The 21,639-nt window shown below is 41.4% G+C and overlaps 1 long non-coding RNA gene across 5 annotated transcripts in view; it reads right to left on the bottom strand.

The window, feature by feature from the left end:
* LOC126262673 (uncharacterized) overlaps nucleotides 1-2,827 on the bottom strand; it is a 172,755-nt gene extending 169,928 nt beyond the window's left edge. For 4 of the 5 annotated variants that reach the window (XR_007546752.1, XR_007546751.1, XR_007546753.1 and 1 more), the window contains exon 1: nucleotides 2,728-2,808. This is a non-coding gene — a long non-coding RNA (uncharacterized LOC126262673). Of the gene's footprint in view, nucleotides 1-2,727 lie in introns of all 5 variants that reach the window. The other variant, XR_007546750.1, reaches the window with a different exon arrangement.
* Nucleotides 2,828-21,639: the final 18,812 nt, after the last annotated feature.

Below are 21,639 nucleotides of genomic sequence, written 5' to 3'. Positions count from 1 at the left end.
AGAGTGGGCTGAAATTTAAGATATTAGTCATGAAGAATCAATACGCGATACGGAAGTACTAATGAATGACCAGATACGCTTGAAGTTCTCTAAGGCTATAGATACAGCAATAAGCAATAGCTCAGTAGGCAGTACAGGTGCGGAGAAGCCTTCGGTAACAGTTGATTGATGAAAAGAGGAAGTACAAAAAGTTTCTGGGAAATTTAGGAATACAGAAATACAAGTCACTGAGGAATGAAATAAATAGGAAGTGTAGGGAAGCTAAGACGAAAAGGCTGCAGGAAAACATTTGAAGACATCGAAAAAGAGATGAGCGTCAGAAGGACAGTCTCAGCATACAGGAAAGTCGAAACAACCTTCGGTGACATTAAAAGCAAGGGTGGTAACATAAGAGTGCAACGGAAATACCCCTGTTAAATGCAGAGGAGAGAGCGGATAGGTGGAAAGCATACATTGAAAGCCTCTATGAGGTGGAAGATTTGTCTGATGTGATAGAAGAAGAAACAGGAGTCGATTTAGGAGAGATATGGGATCCAGTATTAGAATCAGAATTTAAAAGATCTTTGGAGGACTTAAGGTCAAATAAGGCAGAAAGGATAGATAACATTCCATCAAAATTTCTAAAATCATTGGAGGAAGTGGCAACAAAACGACTATTCACGTTGGCGTGTAGAATGTATGAGTCTGGCGACATACCATCTGACATTCGGGAGAGCATCATCCACTCAATTCCGAAGACGGCAAGAGCTGACAAGAGCGAGAATTATCGCACAATCAACAAATTAGCTCATCTATCCAAGTTGCTTACAAGAACAGTATCCAGAAGAATGGAAAAGAAAATTGAGGATGCGCTAGATGATGATCAGTTTGGCTATAGGAAAAGTAAAGGCACGAGAGAGGCAATTCTGACGTTGTGGTTAGTAATGGAAGAAAGACTAAAGAAAAATCAAAAACGTTCATAGGATTTGTCGGCCTGGAAGAAGCCTTCGACCATGTAAAATGGTGCAAGATGTTCAGAATTTTGAAAAAAGTATGGGGAGAGACGGGCCAAATACAATATGTACAACAGCCAAGAGGGAGTAATAAGAGTGTACGACCAAGAGCGAAGTGCTCATATTAAAAAGGGTGTAAGACAAGGATGTAGTCTTTCATCTTTACTGTTCAATCTGTACACCGAGGAAGCAATGATGGAAATAAAAGAAAAGTTCAGGAGTGGAATTAAAATTCAAGGTTGAAGGATATCCATGATACGATTCGCTGATGACATTGCTACCCTGAGTGAAAGTGAAGAAGAGTTACAAGGTATGCTGACTGGAATGAACAGTGTACTGAGTACAGTGTATGGACTGAGAGTAAATCGAAGAAAGACGAAGGTAATGAATAGTAGAAATGAGAATAGCGAGAAACTTAACATCAGGATTGATGGTTACGAAGTAGATGAGGTTAAGGAATCCACTACCAAGGCAGTAAAATAACCAGTGAACGACGGAGCAAGAAGGACATCAAAAGCAGAGTAGCAATGGGAAAAAATGCATTCCTGGCCAAGGGAAGTCAACTAATATCAAATATCGGCCTTAATTTGAGGAACAAATTTCTGAGAATGTACGCCTGGAGTACAGCATTGTATGGTAGTGAAACATGCACTTTGGGAAAACTGTAACAGCAGAGAATCGAAGCATTTGGGATGTGGTCCTACAGACGAATGTTGAAAATTAGGTGGACTGATACGGTAAGAAATGAGGAGTTTCTACCCAGAATCGGAGAGGAAAGGAATATGTGGAAAACACTGATAAGGAGAAGGGACAGGATGACAGAAGATGTGTTACGATATAGGTTGCAAGTGCTACTCTGAGATGAAGAGGTTAGCACCGGCGAGAGGTTTGTGGCGGGCCGTATCAAACCAGACTGATGATCAGAAAAGAAAGGAAGACTACAGCTAAGAGTCCCATTTATTTTGAAATTCTTATAAAGGTAGAACCAGAATAACACTGACAAACTTTTTTAGGTAGTAGTGCGAAACAAACCAAGAAAACATGTCTAGTAAACATGTGCTCCAAATGTGTATCCAAGCAAGAACTTTTCTTCATTTTGGGAGGGGGTGGTAGGAATCAACAAAAGAAAAAAATATCCAGTAAACACTTTCTAAAATGCAGACACCAATAGCCAAGAGCACTCGTTCAGCAGATGTGCTTCACAGCAGCGAAGATGAACGAACGCTCATAGCTCTTAAGGTACGCACTTTAGAGCCCACATTTACTGGGTTTTTTTCTTGTTTTGGTCCATACAACTACGTCTGAAGGTTTGTGTATGGTGTTCCGGTACACTCCGTCTATGGACTCCCTACATGCGGAGACAGTGGCTGACAGAACAAGACGCAGTCTCTTTGAAATAAACAGCGCGGACTTTGAGTGAACATCAAACCGACGTGAAGCAAAAATCAAAATTTCGAAAATTCTGATATCGACCTTTTATTCGACGCTGTATCATCAGTTTCCTCTGTCTTCCGAATTACTACTCCGTTTTCACCCTCTCTCCCCATACTGACGTAGGAAGCTGGTGAAGAAGTTAATTGAGCATAACCGTAAACCATATTCCCCAGTATGTCATCTGAAGAAGCAACATGATATAAACGGCCTTAGCGTTACAACTGGGGAATTTTGAGTTAGTGAGCACCTCAAATGCGAATGCAGAGCCGTGCCTGAAATGCAGCAGTCGCTAATTACTCACTCGTTGCGCACTGTCCTCTCCGGCGCCGCAGAGGCAGCCAAGCCGGTAGGCGCCAGTAGCCGCCAGCTCGTTATCCACATGCTCACCGTCTGAAAGCACGCGTTTCCATACTGGTTACGTAAGAAAGTCACGCCCGTCCATGCGCGTGGCGACATCAGGCGGACGATGGTGGACCTAACTCCGGGGCAAAAGGTTCACTTCGTTTCAGCACCTGCCGACAGGTGACTCCGTGGTCAACGCAGTGGGTACACCTATACTTACTTTGGTTCTCATGTTATAACATAGAAATTAACTATAGAGCAACAAGAATAATAAATAAAGATGAGGAACATACAATTAATGTTCTACGCATTAGCTGTTCTTGATACACTTTTACATTAAAATTATTTGTAATAAATATCTACAGAACGGAACTGCAAAGCGTTCAATCCAATACGAGGCTATTTAAAACGTTATAATAGCGAAAAGTTACCATAACCGGCGCACATTATGTTTTAATTAAAAAATAGGAAATAGCAAAAAGTTAAGATTTTAATATGCATGGAATATTTATTTTGTAATGTTTGCGCCATTTGCATTTTACTGTTAAAAAGTTATTATGATTTATTTTTCAAAATCGTTGCAAATTGCCAAACTGAAAGACAGTTGCCACAATCGGACCTCCTGAAAAAAAATAGTGGAAGTATCACTTAACAAAATTAGAAGAAGGCATTAAACCCGAGAAAACGTATTCTACTTTTAAACCACAAGTGTAATACATCTTCCTGAAGGGCAGGAGATTTTTCCATGTTTTCGCTACTGAACCCAAGAGCCTTGCTATTGCACGTTATCGTCGGCTTTCTTTCTGATACCTAACTTCTGTGCCTTATAAGAAAAAATCTAACCCAATTTTTCCCATTTGCTTGATATCACCTCCCCCCCTCCCCTTCCAGTTCCCCCCCTCCCTCCCCAACTTGTATGACCAGTGTAAAAATCTTTACGAATAAACGATTATGTGCAAAGAAAGAAGCTTCCATAGCAAGACAACAGTAAATCAGCACTTCTTCAAGATCTAATTCAAACTGTCTTAAAATTTTATCATATTTAGCAACTTCGTGTACTTTGCTACACATTAGACCAAATGCAGTAGCTACGCACAGTGTGCACCTAAACGCACTGTGCATCTGAAAAGCTTCATAAAATTACTAGAGTACATAACCCGACGGTAATATGCGGATTAAGCTAGCAATTAGCTATTTTACCTATACTATGATCAATATAAAATCAGCAATTCCTTCCGATCATGAAACAGCTATTTGAAACCATTATAGATATGATTTTGTAGCATTTAGATCCGGAGTGTAGACAGAACTATTAGGCAGATTGGGTTTGAGGCGGTTGATTTACTTGTTCTCTACTAAAGTGAAACACACCAACATTCCTTCCAAGAGATACCATATGATAATTTGTAGGAGGGGAGGGCGGATGGGAACTATGGGGGATACGAATTAATTTTAACGTTTTGGAAGACGGTTGGCGACTAGGACTTGTAAGTAGCAACAAAAATGTTCCAGTTCCAACCCTCTTAGAAACCTGTGTAATAAAGACTTTTGAGTCATCTGGTTGCGCTATATTTTTTCTTTCCATGAGAGGCAGAGAGGGGGATGAAGCGCGGCCCCCGATTGCCCCGGTATGGGCTCTCTTGACTTCTTCCAATATTACCTTTTTCTGCATCTATATTTCCACTTCACAAACCACTGTGAAGTGCACGTCAGAGGTTATGTCCAATTGTACAGGTTACTTGGGCTTTATCCCGTTGCATTCACGCAAGGATCGCGCGAAGAATGACTTCATAGATGCCTTCTTTCTCGCTTGCAATTTATCTAATCTTGTGCTCACAGTTCCTGCGGGAGCCATACGTATTGGGCAGTAGCATAACCTAGAGTCATTGCTGAAAGGCGGTTCTTGAAACTTTGCTTCTAACTTTGTAAGTCTACTTTCTCGGGACAGTTTACGTCCATCTTCCAGTGCGCCCAGATTCGTTTCTCATCTCTGCTCACTCACCCGCGGGTCAAACAAAACTGTGTCCATTTGTGCTGCCCTTCTCTGTACATGTTCAATATCCCCTATTAGATTTTAACTAGTGTCTCACACACTTGAGCAACAGTTTAGGGTGGCTGGCACGAGTGATATGTAACCAATATCTTTTGCAGACTGATTTCGTTTCCCTAGTATTCTACCAATAAATCGATGTCCGCCACCTGCTTTACCTACGATTCAGCCCATGTCATCGTTCAGTTTCAGCCCCTAGAAAGCTTTAAACCTAGGTATTTGTTTGAGTTAGCCGATTATAACTGTGTCCCATTGCTATTGTGGTCAAGGGATACTACGTTTCTACGTTTTGTGAACAGCGTACTTATTTCTTAACATTTAGAGCTAACTGAAAATCTTTGCACCACTTTGATATGGTAGCAAAAACTGATTAAATATTTGTGGTGTATTTTCCCTTAGATTAATTGATTACAAAGAACTACATTATCTGCAAAAATCATGAGATTACTATTAATATGACCCGTTTAATATCAGTTAATATGATCCGCAATGTCGTTAATGTACGAGGAGCGTTTGAAAAGTCCGTGCAAAAATAAAAACTACCTACATGTTTCGGGTAAAACTTTTTTTTTTATTTTTCGACATAGTCTCCTTTTAGACTTATACCTTCCAACGCTGTTCTAATTTGTTGATCCCTTCCGAATAATAGGAATTGTCCAGGTCTGCTAAATAGCTATTAGTTGCTGCAATCACCTCTTCGTTTGAATAAAATCTTTGTCCCGCCAGCCATTTCTTCAAATTGGGGAACAAATAGTAGTCCGAGGGAGCCAAGTCTAGACAATATGGGGGATGTCAAACGAGTTGGAATCCTGTTTCCATTCATTATGCGACCACAACTGCTGAGATGTGTGCTGGTGAATTGTCGTGACGGAAAAGGACTTTTGTGCGGTCCAATCGCCTGCGTTTTTCTTTCAGCTCGGTTTTCAAACGGTCCAGTAACGATGAATAATATGCACCTGTAATAGTTTTATCCTTTTCCAGATAGTCTATGAGGATTATCCTTTACGAATTCCAAAAGACAGTCGCCTTAACCTTTCCGGCCGAAGGAATGGCCTTCGCCTTTTTTGGTGCAGATTCTCCCTTGGTAACCCATTGTTTAGATTGTTGTTTGGCCTCAGGAGTATAGTAATGTATCAATGTTTCATCCAAAGTGACGAAACGAGTTTAAAGTCCTGCAAATTCTTCCTGAACAGCTGCAAACAATCCTTGCAACATTTCATACGATTCCGTTTTAGGTCATGTGTGAGCAATCGCGGAACCCATCATGCGGATAGATTTCTCATGTCCAAATGTTCATGCAAAATATTATTTACTCGTTCATCCGAGATGTCCACATCACCAGCAATCTCACGCAAATTAACTCTTCTGTCATGCATGACCATATCATGGATTTTATCAATGATTTCTGGAGTCGTAACCTCCACAGGGCGTCCAGAACATTCACCATCACTTGTCCCCATACGGCAACTCCGAAAATTTTGAAATCACTTATAAACTGTTCTAATCGAAGGTGCAGAGTCACCGTAATGTTTATCAATCTTCTCTTTAGTCTCATGAGGCGTTTTTCCTTTCATAAAGTAATGTTTAATCACCACACGAAATTCTTTTTCGCCCATTTTCTTTCAATCACTCGACTTCTTTGATTCACACGAGTGCCTAACACAAATAAATAGACCAATATTTTTGAAACCTTCTGTACGTTCTTTTCGAAGCTGCTACTAACGAAAAATGACCTCGATATGCGCCGGTGATGCCATCTCTCAGACTTTGCACGGACTTTTCAAACGCCCCTCGTACATCATGAAAATCATGGGTATCAATACATATAACTCAAGCAATTCCGAAATTATTTCTACTTCTGCCCATGACTCTGCATTCAATGCAACAGGCTGCGTCCTCCCTAACAAAAAAATCCTTAGTCCAGTCACAAATTTCACTTGCTACTCCATACGATCGTACTTGTGTTAAGCGTAAAGCTTTCAGTACGTCATGTGAGAAAAGTACCAATTGGGTTTCGTGTAATCGATGTCTTCGAAATCCATCCTGGTTGGTTCAGTTCTAGACACCTAGTAACGTTTCAGAAAGTTTGAGGCCAAAATATGCTGTACGATTCTACAACAAATCGATGTCAAAAATATTGGACGGTAGTTTTGTGGATCACTTTTGTTACACTTGTTGTTAACAGATGTGACTCGCTCTTTCTTCCAACTAATAGAGCTATATGAATATTCGCATTAATTATTTCTTGAATTGCTTCTTACTACTTGGCTTCATCTGGTATATTGTTATCACTAAAGTTCCTTCTTCCACTTCTTCCACAACGCTGAAGAGAAAGGACTACCCTAAAACAAGTCGTTTCCTCCTAGGGTTTTTCTTTAATTTTATTTTGAAAGAAACCCTTTATTTCGTAGGTAGCACACCGCATCACACTCGTGTGTATTATAACATTCTATAAGAGTAACAATACAAGTTGTGTGGTAGTCTGATAATGCATAAGCGGTGAAATTAGCTAATTATTCTATGATGGAGCAATGTGTTTGTTTATTATATGGTAAGTTCCTATGGGACCAAACAGCTGCGGCCATCGGTCCCTGGGCTTACATACTGCTTAATTTCACTTAAACTAACTTACGATACGGACAAAACACACAACCATGCCCGAGGGAGGACTCGAAGCCCCGAGGTGGGGAGCCGCGAGAACCGTGGCCAGACCCTATGAGACCGCGCGGCTACCCCGCGCGGCAACGTGTTTGTTTAAAAATAAAAGAAATGCCGATGCAGGAAATTGACTTCTTTTAAGGAATGTACTGTGGTTGTTGACCCATACATAAATAACCAAAATTAAGTGAACACCAATTATTTAAATGCTTCCTTACGTTTATGAGGTAATATTAGTTCCAGTTACAGCTGTCCATGTCGTGACAGCACTTAAGAAAGTTCACCTTACTATGGGATAAGAGTTAAGACATATGACTTAAAATAAATTTCTGACACTATTATTGTAATTAAATGGATTTCATAAATGTAGAACACCATAAGAAGTGCGTTAAGAAGAGATAATGCTCTGATTATATTACACAGAGATGAGAGATTGAACCACAGCGCCTGTCAAAGAAGAATAGCTTAGCTTCTTGTAGTTGACAACAGTGTAAGCTCTGATTATGAATAATTTAATGGGATCTACGACGCATTTGTGTGATTTGGTTACCGTTGAAAATGGGTGTCGAACGTGAGTCTGGGTTGAACATGTTTCCTGATAAATACGATAAATACTTTTCTTGGATGTCAAATCACGTTGAGCAGCTCATTTAAGCTCGATTCATCTTCTTTCCTTACATACATTTTAGGTGAAGTAAGATTATGTACAGTGAAGAATTACAGAGCCTTACGTTACATACGACTTTCATCAAAGTCACAAATGTAATTTTATGAATAGTCTAAATTAGAATGTCAGTAGTGTTCGTTGCAGGATTCTAATGTTGCCGTTATGTTTGCTCACAAAGTCCTTTTTTTCTTTTCCTTGAATGTATTGTGTTGCTAGTCAGTAAGTGTGTGTCAGTCCAAACAGCAGACCGTAGGTGAACTGTAATATTTACCAATGCAGCAGAAGACGACATGCTCATTGTGTATGGAGAGTTTAGGAAGAATGCAGTTTGTTCCTGTACTGTGTGTGCGGCAAGATTTCCAAACACACGCCGTAACGAGCGAGGTGGCGCAGTGGTTAGCACACTGGACTCGCATTCGGGAGGACGACGGTTCAATCCCGACTCCGGCCATCCTGATTTAGGTTTTCCGTGATTTCCCTAAATCGCTTCAGGCAAATGCCGGGATGGTTCCTTTGAAAGGGCACGGCCGATTTCCATCCCCATCCTTCCCTCACCCGAGCTTGCGCTCCGTCTCTAATGACCTCGTTGTCGACGGGACGTTAAACACTAATATCCTCCTCCTCCTCCAAACACACGCCAACCATCTCGGCACTTACTTAACACCCTCTTAAACCATTTACGTGAAAGTGGTAGTGTAATACCTAGAAGACGTAACAGAAGGAAACAAGTGACCATAGAAGAGGGGAAAATCAATGTTCTTGCTGCTGCTATTGCAGTTGATCCGCACGTTAGCTCCCGCGCAATAGCACGAGGAAGTGGTATGAGTCAGGCAAGTGCCTGCGCATTCTCCATCGACAGGTTCCATCCTTATCACACCTCCCTCGACCAAGAGCTACAATTAACATCTGTACATGGGCATTAAGACGGGTTATTCCAAATGTAACAAGTATCTTGTTTAGTGATGAAGCAACATTTACCAATCGTGGCCACGTAAACCGCCGAAACATGCAGTATTGATCTCTTTACAATTCCCGTTACCTTCATCATGTTTAACGTCAGCGTCCCTGTAATTTCTTTTAGGGAATAGTGAATCATCAGCTCATAGGCCAGTGTTTCGTAGACGCACACGTATCGCAGCCTCCTAACAGATATCTTCCACAGATCCGAGAAGACGTTCCTCTGGAGACTAGGGGGAACATTTGGTACCACCATGATAGCTGTCCAGCCCATGGTACACGATATACTAAAGTATGTCTTGACGAACTGTTGCCTTATCGTTGGATTCGAGAAGACCTGTACATTGGTCGACCCTTTCCCCGAATTTGACGCCTGTAGACTTTTTTCTTTGGGGAAAGGTGAAAGGCGCTGCCTACAAGGACGTAACAACTACGCCCAATGATATGCAGCGACGTATTACTATAGTCTGCTCCGACATCTCCACTGAAATGCTGGCACGTGTGCAGCAGGCGTTCCACACCAGACTGGAGGTGTATTTTTTCGCTGCTGGTGGTCATTTTCAATACAACCAGTGATAGTCAATTGTTCTGGTCAGAATCTACACAGTGTATGCTCTCGTGCTGTTCTTTAGTGTGTGCTGCCACAGCTACTTCACCAGGTAGCTCGTAAACGATATGCAATTGACTGCTGCAACAAACACCACAGACATTCTATTACCATATTTTTAGTTTTTTATAGTTCGTAGGCACTGTTATACATAAAAAAGTGTATGTTTCCACAAAAAATATATATTCTATGTATTATTATAATCTGATGGTTGGCTAACAATACAAGACCTTGACTATCAATCTATACTGTGAAAACCGCACTTCAATAACTATATTTCCATCATATTTGAGATGCAAGGTTTAGCTGATACACCATGTATAGTCACCTAAAATGTAAACATCCGTTTTATTTCGTGATTGGTTCCAGATATCGAAACGAGCTCTTTGGTAAACGATAGTACTCAAAGAAATAATAAGTAGTTTTAGATCTTGTATCGCCAGAGATAGTGAAGCATATATGTTTAAAAAAATACAATGACATATTCTAACGGCATCCGAAAGCGCTGTAGATGACGAGTGCTATGATAAAATTCTTTTCAATTTTGAGATAGAAACACTTTTGAAAAGGATCCGGGAAATATTCTAAACTTGACAAAGAAGTCCCCAGGAATCGACCATTACGTTGTAAACACGCTCATTCGTTGTCTGCACTGCAGAAGTAGCAGGAACTGTGTCTTCTATGGGCAGGTCATTTCTGCTTCAGCATACCTAGTATGCAAACAAGACCACCAATGACGATAAGTTGCGCATGCTACTTTTATACGGCAAATGGTAACACGAAACGTATTGAGAATAAGCCTGAACTCAATCAGAGGAGTGTCATTCGCATCTTGAATTGACATGAATTCCACCATCATCATCTGTCACTATACCACACACTCCGAGAAGCCGATTGTGAAAGTCGTATAGAAGTTTTGATATTTTGCTCTACATTGTTTTGGAGGCGACACTACATTTATCCAAGATGTGCTCTTTATCGAAGAAGCAACATTTAAGAACAACGGTAATGTAAATTTACATAACGTAACTGGTAACTGTAAATCCACACTGGCTCCGACAGGTACAACAACAAAAACTTCTAACTGTAAACTTACGTTGTGGCATCTTAGGAAATTCCTTTTGGGGACCTTACTTCGCACAGGTATGTCAAATGGAAATACATGTGCACACTTTCTCACGACAATTCTGTCTGTTCGTCTAGATGGGATATCACTGGATATGCGGCTGCGTATGTGGTTCCAACACGAGAGCTCCCCGGCTCACTCGTTCCGTGTTGCAACGCAAAAACTGAATGAAAACCTTCCTGGGCAATGGATAAAACGGAATGCTGCAGTACAATGGCTGTCCCTTGATCTGACTCCACTTACTTTCTTTCTATGAGGACACTGAAAGATGCAGTCTGTTATGAAGCCCCACAGCATGCCACGGTATATCATCAATTACATTTTCATCTCTTAAGCTTCGTCTTGGACAGCGATATACTCACATGCTTAAGTGACGTGTAGAACTACGTTCCATTAATAAATGATTTTCTTTGTGGGTGACATGTCGTTAGTCACTATGAGTAAGCTGTTAATCTATAAAAGTGTATTCCGCCTACTTACAGTTTCGAATAGTAGTACACACGCAGTTCTCCGACAGCAGGTGGTTTAGAGTAAGAGGAATTTATATCTCTCCCGCTAAAGACAGTTAAAGCAGCCTTTTTTTTCTCTAAGTCTAAAACAGTTAATACAGTAGTACAGTAGTTCACTTACTCGTTCGTAACCGTCTGTTTGTCGTTATGAATTGTGGATGGCCGACGTTTTCCTTTCGGCTTTGACGAGTAAGCAGCAACGTGTAGGACTGGAAAGGAAAATTGCCTGAGAAACTGTAGTTGCCGGACGGTGTGGCCGTGCGGTTCTAGGCGCTTCAGTCTGGAACCGCGTGACCGCTACGGTCGCAGGTTTGAATCCTGCCTCGGGCATGGATGTGTGTGATGTCGTTAGGTTTAAGTAGTTCTAAGTTCTAGGGGACTGATGACCACAGATGTTAAGTTCCATAGTGCTCAGAGCCGTTTGAGTCAAACTGTAGTTGCCAGAAACACCTGTAAGTTAACACAATTTGAAACTGTTTGTCTAGATCTAATCTGGTGCGCTAGGGGAAAGCAGTTGCCTTAGTTCCATATACAGAATTCATAGTTGACCCTGTAACTATGTCGTATAGGAAAATAATGAGGCTATATCTTGGTAAGATATGCTTTTCTCGCTGCATATAACGAGGGATCCTAGCATGAAAACTCTGCTTCGTGATATTTACATTGCAATAGCTCTGACTCCGGCCATATTGCTTTCGGATCTATTGGCGAAGAGTTTCATCCTCACCATCAACAAGCATTACAGCACTGTGCTTGACTTTTCAAGCGTTTTTGTTTTGAGGGAGGGTAGCTTTAGTGATTTCATGTTGGTTACAGCTGACACTGTTTCCCAGGTTGGGAGTCTCGCAGCAGAAGTTGTAAAATTATATAAATCCAAATTTTAGGTGATTGGCTCGTGTAAGAACAAACTTTTCAGAAGAGAAAGGGGAATTTTTTGCTACGTGGCCTCCCATTCGTGGCATTGAGTAACGTTTGCCATATTTTCTCGCATAAAGTTGAGAGAAGCGTCGTTTTAAATCTTTTGCTGCAGGGGAGAGTTCGGGACGTGAGGCAGTAACGACTCCTCGTCGGGACGTGAATCTATACGAACTCCCGGTCGGGATCGGTGGCGCAGAATCCGTCCACTGCATGGGCCGTGCCACCTTTTGTGGAGAGGAATCCGTCTGAAGTAGCTGAATTTGCAGCTCGGTTTGCTAAATTCCGGCAGCAAAGCGGGAGAGGTTCTAGTGATGAGGCTGGAATAGGCGCAATTTCAATTAGACTCTAGAGCATCTCGTTTTAAAACTCACTCTGGCAGATGATGGCCAAGCCAAGGCTTTGTTATTAGTGTTCCTGCATGTACGTTCCTAATACTACCTGTAAGATGCAGTTACCGTTTTCGAAGTACCGATGACTTCTTTTGCTTGAGTGACTTTATGTGTTAGTGACCAGAATGTGTTACTGCCTTCCCACGCACTTTGGCACTCAATTCTTTGCAAGTGTGTATTTGTGCGGAGTTCACGTTAAAATTTAGTCGTCTCCAGTGTGTGAGTAGCCAATTATTACGTCATTGTAATGCGCCGCTCCTCATGTAGAATACATTGTAATACATTATATTCATAGTAACATCTCTTTCACTCCAGATGCACCCTTTGATTTCACTTAGCACTTTTTACTTCAGTTATAAGTACACCCTCGACTCATTGATTCAATCCCCTTTGCTTATACTTTTTCTGTACACAGTTCATTAAATATATCCCAATCGCAGGCGGCGATCTGCAAATCGAATGGGATTACTCGATTAATTTGAAAGACAGCCAGTATCTTCTGTATATTCTACACCATAGAATGCAATTTATGTCTCCATTAATAACCCGCCATGTTCGTCCTGGATAACCTTCCACTACAGACTCTAATGTTATAAAGATAAATTATTACCTACGGGACGAAAACGCTCTTTAGTGGATTGACATTAAATAAAATTTGCATGAACCACGACAAAACATACATTTACATAAAATTAAAAAAACTCATCTCATATTTGAAGATTGCATTAGATCCTTTTGTGGACCAGCTGCCCCCCCCCCTCCCCGCCCCCCCCCCTCTCTATGGGCAGCCGTTCGAGGTGAGGCACCACTTCCGGGAGGGGAGTTGCGCCGCCCACGGATCATGACCTCCCAGCGTATTAACGACGAGGGTCGGTATGTGCCAACCTCAATGTGGTTTATAGGTCGTTTCCCACATACTGCTAGGTGAATACCGTGCTAGTTAAAAGTCCTTCCTTATTCACATGACTGGCATACATTTAGAGAAGTTCGCTGTCTAGCACTACATGCAGACTGGTGGGTACACCTACTCGGTCCCGGTGGGTTACTAGTTGGTGGCAGAAAGGGCATCCGGCCATTCCTTATATTAACTACGTACAATCCGTTAATAACAAAGCCGACCCTGAGGCACTGCAAAACATAGGAGAAAGAAAACAAGAAAAATCGAATCATTGGTATAAAAACATTGAAAACATATTACATTTGAGTCTACATTAAAGCTAATAACCATGGAGAATGATATTACTAACTCATAATCGAAATTTCATTCACAACTCTCCTTCTCCTACGATTTCCCAATCTCTTCACATTTTTCTGAGGACCAAACGCAAAGGTAGGCCTACTTAATTTTGTCCACTGTTGTGGTGTTGGATTTTTGTATTTAATAGAAGTGATTATCTATTGCAATGTGTTTCGACAACTGATAAAAACTGAGCGTCTCACCAGGCCCTGAAGGCCCAAGGGATATCTGCTGACCATCGTGCTGATGAGTCTGGATGAGGCATGGAGAAGCATTAGGCCAAGCCACCGCTCCCTCGGATGTTTTGCAAACTTCCCGGACCGTGGAACCCCTACAGGTCTGTCAAGTACCTCCTCAGTCGGCAACACGAGGCTGAGTGCACCCTGTACCAGTCCTCTCACCGGGGGAAAAGTCCTCGGCATCATCGGGAATCGAAGTCGGGTCGTCCGCATCGCAGCCGTTTACAATGACCACTCAGCTACGACGGAGGTAGGCCATATCAATTTATCTGCCAATTTTTTTTTTATTTTGCTTCTTTATCTGCAACGTTTACCTGCATTATTTTTATTGATCCTTTTGGTTCTAATAATTCTTACGCGTAGGAATTTTGGATTATTTGTAATGTTCTTTACGAATTCTGCCTTCTAGAAGGAAATTTGCAATCCAGCCTTTTCTGTAGTCTCTATTAACAGGTTTATTTGATCAATTGCTGTACAGATGTTCTCTGAAAAAATTTGCTACATTGTTTACAAAAGCAAGACTGTTGAGTTTGTCATCAGTTTTTACATTCCAGGCCGATTTCTTCTTGATGTCATATTCCATTCTCTTTTTAGCTGTCGCATAACGGAGCTGATGGGCATTGTGGGGAAGGAATCAGTTTGGCTAAAAAAGGTTTGACTCGAAATTGTTCCGAAATTTTCCACAGAATTTTATTTTGGAAATAAGAAAATAAACATGAGTCAAATTACTCTTACCCTCATTTATGTCGATCTAGTTGACGGCAATTCAAGCAACGTCACAGTGACAGTCATAATCATTCGCACAGCGGGTAGTGTGGCAGCTCCCATACTGCTGAAATGCTCTTGAACAACAGGATTCATGGCAGCAAAGACCATAGTTGGTAAATTGGGTAGTGTTTCACAGCTTTAATACAAGGTTCTTCTGAAATTTCTCACCAAGTCTCGCAGATTAGCTTTGACAGTGTGAATGCTGCAGGAGGTATATCAACCCCAATGGTCCGCGAAAGGAGGATTAAAACTTAAACAGACAATGGTAATAATTTACAATTCACAAACCCGCCACTTTGTTTTACTTCGGACCTATCTATTCTGTTAGCGCATTCTGTATCTGTTTGAAATTTCATTGCAGTACTCTTCCAGACGGGTGAAATCTCTACTTGAGTAAAGTAGCCATCTAGTTGTTCAACTGGTGATAATTTACTTGTATCTAGCCGCCCCAGCTTCGTAGCGTTAGCACTAAGTGTTTCGGTCGGAGGACTTGTTTATAATGTATAGTGACACACACAGGCATTCAGCGTTATTCAGTCTGTCTATTAGAAAAAAAAAAACAGTATTTACGAAGGTTAACCTTCAGCTACAGACAGAAAAAAGCGGAGTGGACTTTACAATATGATGGTCTATGGTCAAGCTTCATTGCTCTCAAGAGTTTCAGCTCTATTATTCTACTGATTCTCCCATCAGATACCGTCTCCTTTCTAGCTGTCATTATTGCCACGAGGTGACACTCGATACGCCAACTGAATACTGAACAGAGAACAATACATATGTTACATATTCCAGGAATGAGATATGTAGGAAATGCAGGGAAGATACGGCGGAAAAGCTACGGCAAATATATGGAGAAATGGAGGAAGATATGAATGTCGAACCATAAAACTTTCGGGAGAAATATTCGCACAATTCCGTAAACAGCAAGAGCAGCTAAGAGAGAGAAGTGAAGCACAGTCAGTTTAAAAGCTCATAAACCCAGGCTGCTGACAAGAATATTATCCAGAACAGTCTTGGAATACACTGATGATCTCTTAAATGACGATAAGTCTAGCTTTAGGAAAAGTGAAGGCCGAAGAGAAACACTTCTGACCTAGTGGTTGATAATGGAAGCAAAATCATGAAACGTTCAGAGGAATTGCGGAGCTACATAAAGCGTTCGACGATGTGAAGCCTAAAATGGTGCAGGATGTTCGAAATTCTTAGAGGAATTGTAGTACGCTACATGCAACGACGTCTAATGTGCAATATATACGATAACCAAGGGGGACTAATAAGACTAGACGACCAAGAACTAAATACTCGGGTAAAAAGGGCGTAAGACGGATTGCTAAACCTATATATCGCAGAACCAAGCCATGAAATTAAAAAAAGTTTCAAGACTTGGATTAGAATTCAGGGCGGCAAGATATCTATGACAAGACTTGAGGATGACAGTGCTACGTACAGTGTAAGATAAGAAAAACTGTGGCGTGGAATGAACAGTCTAATGGGTATATAATATAGACTAAAAGTAAACCGAAGGAACATGAGCGTAATGTGGCAGAAATGATAACGAAACGAAATGATTCTCGAAGTAAACGAAATTATGGAATTTTTGTGCCTTGGAAGCAAAGTAATAGGCGGTAGACGAAAGAAGAAGGGCTTAATAACTGACTCGCGTGGCAGACAAGGCATTCATGGCCAAAAGAGTGTAACAGGATTAAACATACACCTTAATTTGAGGTAATTTTTCCGACTGCGCATTAGGTGTACACTATTGTGCGGTAGCAGATCATGTAATGTGGAAAACAGCAATTGAATAGAAACGAAGCCTTTGAAATGTGGTGTCATAGAAGAATGTTGAAAATTAGGCGGACTGATAACACGAGGAATGAGGAGGTTCTCCGCAGAATCAACAAAGAGAGGAACACATGGAAATCATTGTGAATAAGGAATGTGGTAACAGGTGTTCGAAACAAGAAAAATTATTTCCTTGAACATCGATCCGAGAACCCATAATTTCGGATATAAGCACATGTTTATAGGCTGAACCATATAAGTTTAGCCCTAACCAATGTCTTCTCTCTATCCCCCCCCCCCCCCCCCCCCCCGCCGTCACCACTCTCACTTCCTCTCTCATGCACGCAGAAGTTCCGGAAAATGACGTGGCAAGGACTCGACTAATATCTGAAGCATATGAAGATGGTGTCTGTTATTTCGGACATGTACCATCTTCATATAGTTAAGGCTAACCGGTCATTGACCTTCTTCTGTGCCGGATGCACACACATTTCCTGAACTCTTACGGGACTCGGTAAGATTGTCTTCCGCGAGTAATGAGAGTAATGGGCAGGGGCAATACGAATATAGTGTATGGACATTAAGTTGGGAATGTGGGTCTCACGGGGAGCGTGCAAGGGATAAATCCCTACAGCTGCATTATCCTCTGTGCCCTTTGTGGCTCAGATGGATAGAGCGGCTGCCATGTAAGCAGGAGATCCCTGGCTAGAGTCCCGGTAGGAGCACACATTTTAAACTGTCCCCGCTGATGTATATCAACGCCTGTTGACAGCTTAGGGTCTTGATTTAATTATCATTTCATTCTAAGAGAGGTGCATGGTCACCGATGGTATCTGTTCTTCCGGACATGTCCGAAGGAACAAATACCATCTTCATATACTTCAGATATTAGTCGAGTCGTTGCCACGTCGTTTTTCGGAACTTCTGCGTGCTCTTGTGAGAGAGTGTGTGTGTAGGGGGGGGGGGGGGGGGGGGGAGACAGATGACACTGGCTAGGTTTAAACATATATGGTGCCATTGATATCTGACGAGTAAATCCTTTCGATAGAAAGGTAGCCACCTACGACTCAGATGTATTTGCTGAACTGTGTACAAGGAAAATGGAGGAGAGGGGATGGTCCTACCAAGTGAGTTGAGGGTGCGGTTCTAATTGAAGTACATAATGCTAAGTGAAATCGAGGAATTCATCTGGAGTGAATGAAAGGTTACGATGGCAGTAATTTATTACAAAGTGTTCCACATGAAGAACAGTGCAATGCAACGCTGTAATAATTAATTCACTCACACACTGGAGATGACTAAATCCTAACATGAACTCACTAATGGTACACACTTGCTGGCAACTGAGCAGCAAAGTCCGGAGGAAGGGAGAGTACACAGTCTGGTAACGAACTCGCAAGGTCACTGTAGCATAAGAAGTCACCATATATATATATATATATATATATATATATATATATATATATATATATATATATATGGTGACTTCTTATGCTACAGTGACCTTGCGAGTTCGTTATATATATATATATATATATATATATATATATATATATATATATATATATATATATATACAGGGTGAGTCACCTAACGTTACCGCTGGATATATTTCGTAAACCACATCAAATACTGACGAACCGATTCCACAGACCGAACGTGAGGAGAGGGGCTAGTGTAATTGGTTAATACAAACCACAAAAAAATGCACGGAAGTATGTTTTTTAACACAAATCTACGTTTTTTTTAAATGGAACCCCGATAGTTTTGTAGCACATCTTAACATATAAACAAACACGTAATCAGTGCCGTTTGTTGCATTGTAAAATGTTAATTACATCCGGAGATATTGTAACCTGAAGTTGACGCTTGAGTACCATTCCTCCGCTGTTCGATCGTGTGTACGGGAGAGCACCGAATTACGTAGGGATCCAAAGGGAACGGTGATGGACCTTAGGTACAGAAGAGACTGGAACAGCACACTACGTCCACATGCTGACACATTTTTATTGGTCTTTTTCACTGACGCACATGTACATTACCGTCAGGGATGAGGTACACGTACACACGTGGTTTCCGTTTTCAATTACGGAGTGGAATAGAGTGTGTCCCGACATGTCACGCCAATAGATGTTCATTGTGGTGGCCATCATTTGCTGCATACAATTGCAATCTCTGGAGTAATGAATATCGTACACGCCGCAGTACATCTGGTGTAATGTCACCGCAGGCTGCCACAATACGTTGTTTGATATCCTCTGGGGTTGTAGGCACATCACGGTACACATTCTCCTTTAACGTACCCCACAGAAAGATCAGGAGAACGGGATGGTCAATTTGTGCGTCCTCCACGTCCTATGAAACGCCCGTAGAACGTGTACCTCACCACTCATGGTAATGTACATGTGCGTCAGTGAAAAAGACCAATAAAAAGGTGTTAGTATGTGGACGTAGTGTGCTGTGCCAGTCTCTTCTGTACCTAAGGTCCATCACCGTTCTCTTTGGATCCCTACGTAATTCGGTGCTCTCCGATACACACGATCGAACAGCGGAGGATTACAATGCAACAAACGGCACTGATTACGTATTTGTTTATATGTGCTAACAAAACTAACGTGGTTCCATTTAAAAAAACGTAGGTTTGTGTTAAAAAACATACTTCCGTGCATTTTTTTATGGTTTGTATTAACCAATTACACTAGCCCCTCTCCTCACGTTCGGTCTGTGGAATCGATTCGTCAGTATTTGATGTGGTTTACGAAATATATCCAGTGGTAATGTTAGGTGACTCACCCTATATATATATATATATATATATATATATATATATATATATATATATATATATATATATATATATATATATAGTAAGCAATAAACTTCCTTCATTTCATAATTTTGCGGAGGGGTGTCTGCGATAAAAAGTTTCCAAACGGTTTGAAAATATGTGTAAACGTAGCGCGGAAGTCGTTAAGTGCCATCCTTTTCAGTTACTGGACGAACAGAATTGCTCACTGTCAGTTACGTTCCCTCAGGTTTCATTTCATAAGTTTATTACTTGTCTTATTGCGTTCAACTTTGAATGTAACATTATACATCTTAATGAGTAGATTATGACTGAATTTTAAATTTTTAAATCCGTTAGTCACTGCGCGAAGAATCCAAAATAAAAATTTGTTTTCCTCGGGAAGCTGCTAGATAAGCTACCTGAAAAAGGGTCTGGGTACTTTTCCCACGGTTCCGAGATGGCCGTTTAGTATAGCAGACATGTGAAACACATGTGACACGTGTGTGTGAGCTAAGTCGCAGATATATAGCTCCTTCAAACCCTTGGCTCGATTTAGAACGAAGTCAGTATACATATTATGAAGGTACTACCTGGAAAGAAATACTGTAGGGGTAACATGTAGGATGAGGGCGATAATGTGGAGAGACGGAATCAGAAAGAGAGGGGCAAGCAGGAGATGAACACAGATATAGGGGAGGAGGGGATGGTCAGAGGGAGGGGAAGGGAAAAATTAACAGAGAAAGGGAAGGGACAGAAATGGGCAAGAGAGTGAGAGAGAGGTGGAGTTGGAGATGAACATGGAAAGGAAAGAGGAGGTAATAAACAGAGAGGAGAGGAGGAGATAGGAGGAGGAGGTGATGGAAAAGGAGGACTGGCAGAGCGAGGGGGAGCAGAAAATGGACAGAGAGAGTTTGACCATTTGATGGACAGAGACAGAAGGAACAGATTGGCAGAGGGAGGTGGAGCAGACAGACACAGAAAGCGGGTAGGAAGGACAAGAGAGCGGAGGATCGGCAGATGGACGGAGAGCGGGGCAGTATGAGTAGGGCAGAGATGCTGGTCTCGTAGGAGGGAGGTGGCGGTGCTGGGAAGATGAGGTAGGGAGAAGAGAAAGGAGGAGATGGAGTAACAAATCTGCTTCATTGATTCACATCCTCTCTCCGAATTTAAAATCTATCAAATAACTCCTCAGAAGTTTTTACCAGTAGTAATTATGCAGTTGGAGGAAGGTGATTTAAAAATGACTATCTATGCACCATAATATGTGTCCTAATGTTCTTCGTTTGATACCTCCCATAGATAAAGGATGTAGGCATCAGAAATGTTCTGAAAAAGTACGTAACATCTACCATGTAGCTAACGGGTTTTCTGAAGCGAATAACTGCTCACCAACTAAGATACAGAACGAGGCAGCTTCTTGTTGCTTTTCACTTTATTTTAGTTGAAAATAAACACCAGGAAACTTTCCATGGTCCGCAACCATAAGAATCATTATCACTAGATAAACCTCATGTCAATTCCAGTAGTAACTACAAAAGTAATAACATTAATTGTGATATGCAGTGTTATAAGTGGTGCAGTAAGATAACACGTTACACCATTTGTCGTCATCTTAGTTGAAATAGCAGGGACTAGAGCGGTAGCTTCAAAAACCAAACTGGTCACCCTAGCTTAGGTTTTAAGTGATTTTCCTGAATAATTTGAACAGTATTCATATAGATTGTGTGAATCATTATACAGTACTGTCAACCCTGGGAATGTATAATGGTATATTACCATTTTAAAACGCGGATTCACTTATGTGTATATTGTTGTTTGGCCTGATCATTCCCTAGACAGTGAGTGCGAAATGTATATTTTCTTTCGTTTACAGGAGGTCTGAAGGCTTCATCCATACATACAATGTAATCTTCTGCTCTCTGGTGTAAGAAATGACGCACCCTTTGAAATATACTCAGCTGCAGCCGTATCTGCTGGCACGTAATGAGGACGCGACGCTCTAGTGCCGCATATCGTTGATGGGCATGGCGTAGTCAATTCTTTTATGTGTCACCTTCGACAGACGTCTAGGTGACTGAGGTCTAGTGGACGAGCAGGCCAAATAAGAGTAAACCCTAAGTGAATCCGCGTTTAAAGATGGTAAAACACCACGATAGATTCGCAGGTTTGACAATAC

This window comes from Schistocerca nitens, chromosome 6 (genome assembly GCF_023898315.1).
Source record: "Schistocerca nitens isolate TAMUIC-IGC-003100 chromosome 6, iqSchNite1.1, whole genome shotgun sequence".
NCBI lineage: Eukaryota > Metazoa > Arthropoda > Insecta > Orthoptera > Acrididae > Schistocerca > Schistocerca nitens.
Note: the sequence above shows the minus strand (reverse complement) of the source record. Positions and strands in the feature narration are given on the sequence as shown.